This window comes from Lissotriton helveticus, chromosome 7, assembly GCF_964261635.1.
Source record: "Lissotriton helveticus chromosome 7, aLisHel1.1, whole genome shotgun sequence".
Lineage (NCBI taxonomy): Eukaryota > Metazoa > Chordata > Amphibia > Caudata > Salamandridae > Lissotriton > Lissotriton helveticus.
Window position 1 is genome coordinate 7,203,214 of NC_136068.1, and position 7,634 is coordinate 7,210,847.

Here is a 7,634-nt window from a genome sequence, read left to right on the forward strand (position 1 = left end):
CACACAAAGGGAGACGAAGACTACCGACTCACACAAAGGGAGACGAAGACTACCGACTCACACAAAGGGAGACGAAGACTACCGACTCACACAAAGGGGGAGATGCGGACGAGGGGAATCTTGAGAACTGCACGTGAGCCCTGGGAGAGGAGGACCTGACAAGAGGTCTCCGCTGCTGCTCATGCGATCTTGCACACTCTCTTGCCCATTTGCTCAAGCGGCCACTTTCCTTGATCCTGGTTCTTTGGATAGATTTTAACTGTGTGATATTTTGATTTTGTGTGATCCTCGCTTCATCTGTCAGAGCGGGTCTAGTGCCACAGCTACCGTGCCATCCTGGTTGCCGCTCTAGTCTTTGTCCCCTAGAGAGAGGAAGTCTATTTGAACAGGATACAGACAAAACCTCGCAGCAGACGAGTGCAGTGGGCCAATGGCGTGCCAAAGGCAAGCCCGTCTGTGTCCATCAACGACCTGACCACACACAGCGCCGGCCATGCTGCTGGTCAAATGAGATGAATCTAATATTGACAAATGATAATTTAGACATACTGTTCATCACAGAAACTTGGACTACCCCTGACTCCACCATTGACCTTGGACTGGCTTAGGGGGAGGAGCAGGTATTCCTTTTCAGAACTACTGGAACATGGTGTCGATGAAAAACTTTCTGGTCCCGACACTATGGGTTTCTCTTTCAAGTCTTGGAAAGGCTGTGCATTATCAGGTCTCTTGTGCTACGGCACCCCTGGCCCCAGAGATCCCCACTTACCACCTGTAATTTAGATGATCGCCAACGTGGCTCTGGTTCTCTCCAGACTTCCTCGGTCTAGCGGACTTCGAGTGTGTGGGCAGAGGAGCTGCCCCCCTCTCCTGCTTATACAGATTTTTGCAGCTCCAGCAACATCTTAGGTTTACACCAGATAGTCTCTGGCCCTACTCAACCAGCGACCATACCCTAGACCTCATCTTTGCTCCAGAAACGTGGGTCTCTGTCTTAGATATCTTCCCGCTCTGTTGGTCTGACCAGCTATTCTCACAGCAACACCCAGCAATACTAATGAGATCTTTGAGTCCATATCCTCAGGATCCCTACTTGATCCCCTCCCTTATAGGATTTGGAAGGATCTGACAGAGAAATCTTTCCTGCTGCTGCAACAGATTTGGAATAAAAAAATATATAGAAATCCGTATTTGTAAAGCACAAACTACTCACCCTTACGGGTCGCAAGGCGCTGGGGGCCGTTGTGGAACTGAAGTGAGCTATTGCCCAGCGTCACATGGTGCTGAGCTGAGGCCGGGGATCCAACCTTGAGGCCTGTGCTCCGAACTCAGCTGCCCTGGCCGCTGCACCACCAGATATTAGTCCGGTTCCACACAATTGAAATAAAGCTATTGTCTTCCCTATTTTGAAAAAATCTTCTATAGACCCAGCCCTCCCTGGTAACTATAGGCCAAACTCTGTTGCTTTTTTCGATAAAGCTACTAGAACACTATGTCAGCAAAGTCTCTCTCACTATCTAGAACTATCTAGAACACCCCTCCCTGCTGGAAAAGGAACAGTTTGGCTTCAGACCTGGACATGGAACTAAATCGGCCCTTCTCTGGCCATGGATTCTCCTTCATCAAACCCACCGTACACCACCACAGCCACCGCCACCCTTGCAGAAGCTGGAACAAGGTCACCAAAGACCAGCTCACCACCTCCCTCAGCAAAACCCCAGCACCGACATCCACGGACCCCAACGCCTCTGCACACAACCTCCACCTATGGATCTCTGACTGCGCCAAAACCTGACTCCTCTCAGGACACGCTCAGGTAACAAGCCCTCCAAGAAAGCCAGCTGGTTCTCTTCTGCCCTTCAAGAGTCCAAGCGCACCTTCAGACGCCTCAAGAAAAGATGGAGGAGCAGCAAGATCATGGCAGACACGCAGCCTACAGAACCGCTGTCACCGCACACATCACCTCATCGGAACTACAAAGAAAACAGTCATACAGGAAGGCATCAACAGCAACACACAAGAGTAAAGAACTCTTCACCGTGGTCAATAAATTTGCCTAATCCAGCTTGTAGACAGCAGTAATCCCCCCTCCCAAGACCTTTGCGATAACCTTGTCGCCTTCTTCCACCGCAAGATCAAAGAGATCTATAACAGCTTCACAAGCCAAGATCCACCCACCCCACCTGCAACTACCACACCCAATGGCTTCAGACCCCAGCAGACCCTGCCCAACTGGACCACCCTCACCTCTGACAACACCCTCAGGATCACACAGAGCATCCGCTCCAGAGCCCCCTCGGATCCCTACCCTCACCACATGTTCAACAGAGCCGGCACCTCCCTCGCTCCGAACTCCGCCGCATCATCAACTGCTCCATCGAGTCCACCATCCAGAACATCTCTACCAGACTCCTCCTGAACAACCCCCACTGCAGCCACATCACCAGCCACCTGAGAGACGTCCACTGGCTCCCGGTCAACAAGAGAGTTACCTTAAACTCCACACACACGCCTACAAAGCCCTTCACAACGTGGGACCTGCATACCTCAACCACCGCCTCTCCTTCCACACACCCACCAGCCATCTCTGCTCCACTCAACAGGCTCTGGCTGTCATCTCACGGATACTTATGACTTCGAAAGGAGGTAGATCCTTCTCCTACCTCGCATCAAAGACCTGGAGCTCTCTGCCTCTGCACCGCAGGCAATCACCGTCACTGCCGCAATTCAGGAAGGACCTCAAGACCCGGAACACCCTCCCTATCCACCTCAGGCAATCACCGTCACTGCCACAATTCAGGAAGGACCTCAAGACCTGGAGCTCTCTGCCTCTACACCGCAGGCAATCACCGTCACTGCCGCAATTCAGGAAGGACCTCAAGACCTGGAACACCCTGCCTCTCCACCTCAGGCAATCACCGTCCCTGGCTCAATTCAGGAAGGACCTCAAGACCTGGAACACCCTGCCTCTCCACCTCAGGCAATCACCGTTACTGGCTCAATTTAGGAAGGACCTCAAGACCTGGAACACCCTACCTCTCCACCTCAGGCAATCACCATCCCTGGCTCAATTCAGGAAGGATCTCAAGACCTGGAGCTCTCTGCCTCTGCACCTCAGGCAATCACCATCACTGCCACAATTCAGGAAGGACCTCAAGACCTGGAACACCCTACCTCTGCACCTCAGGCAATCACCGTCACTGCCACAATTCAGGAAGGACCTCCAGACCTGGAACACCCTGCCTCTCCACCTCAGGCAATCACCGTCACTGGCTCAATTTAGGAAGGACCTCAAGACCTGGAACACCCTACCTCTCCACCTCAGGCAATCACCGTCCCTGGCTCAATTCAGAAAGGATCTCAAGACCTGGAGCTCTCTGCCTCTGCACCTCAGGCAATCACTGCCACTGCCTCAATTCAGGAAGGACCTCAAGACCTGGAACACCCTGCCTCTCCACCTCAGGCAATCACCGTCCCTGGCTCAATTCAGGAAGGACCTCAAGACCTGGAACACCCTACCTCTCCACCTCAGGCAATCACTGTCACTGCCTCAATTCAGGAAGGACCTCAAGACCTGGAACACCTGCCCCCTACACCTCAGGCAATCACCGTCACTGCCACAATTCAGGAAGGACCTCAAGACCAGGAACACCCTACCTCTCCACCTCAGGCAATCACCGTCACTGCCTCAATTCAGGAAGGACCTCAAGACTGGGAACACCCGACCGCTCCACCTCAGGCAATCACCGTCCCTGGCTCAATTCAGGAAGGATCTCAAGACCTGGAGCTCTCTGCCTCTGCACCTCAGGCAATCACCGTCCCTGGCTCAATTCAGGAAGGACCTCAAGACCTGGAACACCCGACCTCTGCACCTCAAGCAATCACCGTCCCTGGCTCAATTCAGGAAGGATCTCAAGACCTTGCTCTTTGACTGAAATGCTGGTTCCCCCTTAGCACCCTAACAGGTGAGTATTTGTGCTTTACAAGAATCCTGATTGATTAATTGATTTATTGATTGATTGATTGGATGAGCTGCGGGTGTTAGTTGATGGTGACAAATCAGCGATTTTGATCTTAGACTTATCTACTGCCTTTGACACAGTATTCTAGCAGGAAGACTTGCCGTGGCTGGGGTGAGTGACACTGCTCTGAGCAGGATGCGCTCCTGCGTCTCAGAGTGACGTTAGGCCATTGCCCGGTCTCCTTCCCGGTCTGTTTTTAAGGACGTCAAGTATGGTGCCCCTCAGGGGTCGACCGGTAGACCCAGTTTGTTTAATCTTTATATGAGGCCGCTGGTGACCCTTATTAAAACCACACCCTCTGTCTCATCAACTACGCAAAGGGCACCCGCCTAATTCTGGCACTGAACAGTGACCACCAGACAGAGACTACGACCCCCAATGACTGCATGAAGGACATCGCTGCATAGCCAAGTGCCAACTCATTGACTTTAACAGCGACGATTTAGAGCTTCTGTGCCGCTGTGCCAGGAAGTCCCTGTAAGTCTCCAGCCAATGCCTGGCCTTTACCCACTCAGGAAGAACCATTCCCCTCAGATGTGGTTAGGGGGCCACCTTCGATAGTACATTATCCTTGGAAGGTCGCGTCACTAAAACAGCTCGGCTTAATTTTTTGCTTTTACGAGGTTTGCGGAAACACCTTCCTTTTCTACCAACTTCTACCAAAACGCTGGTTATTCATGGCGGGGTCTTGAGTAGACTGGATGATTGTAATGCTCTCCTCCTAGGAGCTCCAAAGTTCTTGCTGCAAAGGCCACATATAGTCCAGGCCACGACAACCAGACTGGCTCTGGGTGGGCTTCGAGAAACCCCCCGCATTAGATGCAACGAAGGAGCTTCACTGGCTCCTGGTCGTGCTAAGAAGACCCTCCAAGGCTCTCTATTTAAGCCACTCACTCGTGCACCGATACACCAGCCGGGACCACGGGGTACCACAGATAGGTTTACAACAGAGGACGCATCACTACCAAATCAGATCCAGGATGAGCCTCTACCCCGAGCCCCGATTTTTACTCTAACCCTCTTAGCATTGAAACATATTTTGCTATTTTAATGTGTCTGGGAGTACGCCGACATTTTTTCAAATCACACCTTAGCGAGTATGTAGGTACAACCCTGGTTTTTCACGTGGCTACTTTCACCTTTCGCCACTCACCTTTCATTGTTCTGGTCCTGAAGAAAGCCCCGTTAATGACACAGCTGGGGCTGAAACATGTAGACCGCCACATATAAGCCAACTCATAGGTATAAATATTCCTTTAGTAGTTGCACCACACATATTTTAACGATAACCTGGGCCACCAACATTAAAATACAAAGGTAAGGATTCCCAGAGGTATTTTTAACTGTATCACATAACATCACATTCTTTGCACCCACACCCGCTCCACTGTAATCAGGCGTCGTAGCACAACCGGGTGGCACTCGGCCGCCTGGTTGGGACCCCAATGATGAAGCATGACACCAACTAGGTTGGTGTGTGAAGGGTCTTTTAATAACACCTAATGGGTCCAAACTCAGGCCACAAAACAGTGACAAAACTAATCACACACACATAATGGGACCGTCCACATTGTTTAGACAGATGTGGAAAATTCCCAGGACAAAGAAAATGATATTTCGGCATCCTCTATATTTAATTTGGAGGTAACAGGTACCTCAAGCGCCTCCATGCTGGACGCAATGCTAATTTTACAAAAACCTTTGCAAGGGTTGCTAGAGGCGGCAGTGATGAATAACGAGGTCTTAAAAACCCAAAGGGATCAGTTCAAAATCATGATGGGGAGCTGAAACAAATCAGGGAGCTCATGCCCTCTGAGGAAAAGTAGAAAATGTCTCACTCTCCCCACCAGGGATCTATCCAGCAGTTTGCATAATAAGGCAGCAAAGGAATTGACAGGCAATCTGTAAAATTAAAAGACATCTTTATTATAATTAATTATGAGGCTTCGTCGTCCAACCGTAGTTTTACAATTGAAAGAGGGAGCCTGCCTGAGCTTTCTCAGGCAGGCTTTTTATACAAAAAGTTTGGCCCTAGGCTCACATTCTTGCTTTGAAACACATCATTGTAGGTCGCTCCCATGGTACCATAACAAAGCAGGCTATAATTATGAATTCCATTCTACTTGCCCAAACTGACCAACCCATCTTCCATCATGAACATATGTCAAACTTCACATATTTTCCTGTGCAGGCCGGAGAAGCTCACAATAGAACTGGTTTCCTCCCCATCATATAAACAGTCACCTCCCCATTGTAAAAGCCCAGAAGCAGAGAAACAGAGCCAGGTGTGGAAGATAGAAATGTAGGATAAGGAATGCTTGTGGGTCATAAACAGGCATGGCTACTGTATTCGGCCTTCTAATCTTGCTCAGGCCAATGTACACAACAAGTTGCTCAGATCTTTAATATAGATTGACTAGAGGGCATGGACTGGTTTGGTGAGGCCAACATCACGTAGGCAGATTCAGCCTGTTCAGGTCAAATGGGAGTCAGGAAGAACTCAAGCTAAGGAATACGTGTCCTTTAAGAATCATTGGCTCATGTATATGCCTATGTAAAGGGCAACAACTAAAATGGACGCTGCTCACAACCTGGAGACCTGTGGGCTCAGAATGAATTTGTCAATAACTTCTGCATTCATCATTGTATCGTGATGAAAATACACACACATATAAAACTTGCCATTTTCGTTTCTCTGATATCAAAATCATAGCAGAATAATGATATTTTAAACACAGGTTCAGATTTCAAAGAACCTCAGACGCCCCTTTTGCCCTTACATAGGCAATAACCTATACTCACGCTAGTCTGGGTCCAGATCTATATTTTATAAAAATCCTCAAGATGTTACTGAAGCATAATCCTATTACCTAGCGTCTCTCTCTCGGGACAGGTCTCCCTACACACGCGGTAGAACAAAGGCCATATATGGCAGTACAAAAATAGGGGGTGCCTCTATCTGTAGTATGTGGTACAAGGCCACATACCCAACAATAAGTGATGTCCAACTACTAACTGGTGTTGATGAAAACGATACAAAAGGAATTATCAGTAAACTCTGATCTCCTAACTATCCGTGTTCGGGTAACATCTGGAAAGATGCAAAGAAGTAGAAGAAAGACATAGGTGTGGGAGGTGGGTGCAGACGTCAATTGTGTAGAAGAAACAAACCAAAATATAGTAGCCAATAAAATACATAAAAGTATTAAAATAGATAGAGCTATACCACACTTAGAGAACAATATTCTATAATGTCTGTTTTTCATCTCTTGCTTTTTATCGTCATTCCTCAATACAATCTCCATTTTCTAATGTCGCTCACGCAATCTTGGTAGAGTACTTCAGCTGTGATTATTAGCAGGTCATAGGGACACTGCAAGTCCTGCAGGCCTACTGCCACTACTCAGGTCACAAACTGAACCGTTTGTACTCCTACGTGACCCTGCAACTGGCAAATGGTAACCAATCAAAAATTTAACAAAAAAAACATAATACAATTTCAGAAAAAGCAAGAGAAAAATAAAAACAAAAGTCAAATGCAAAATACTTGCACAATCCTAAACAGAAAGCAAATCCTAGAATTATCTAATAACATTTTATATAGCTTCCTAT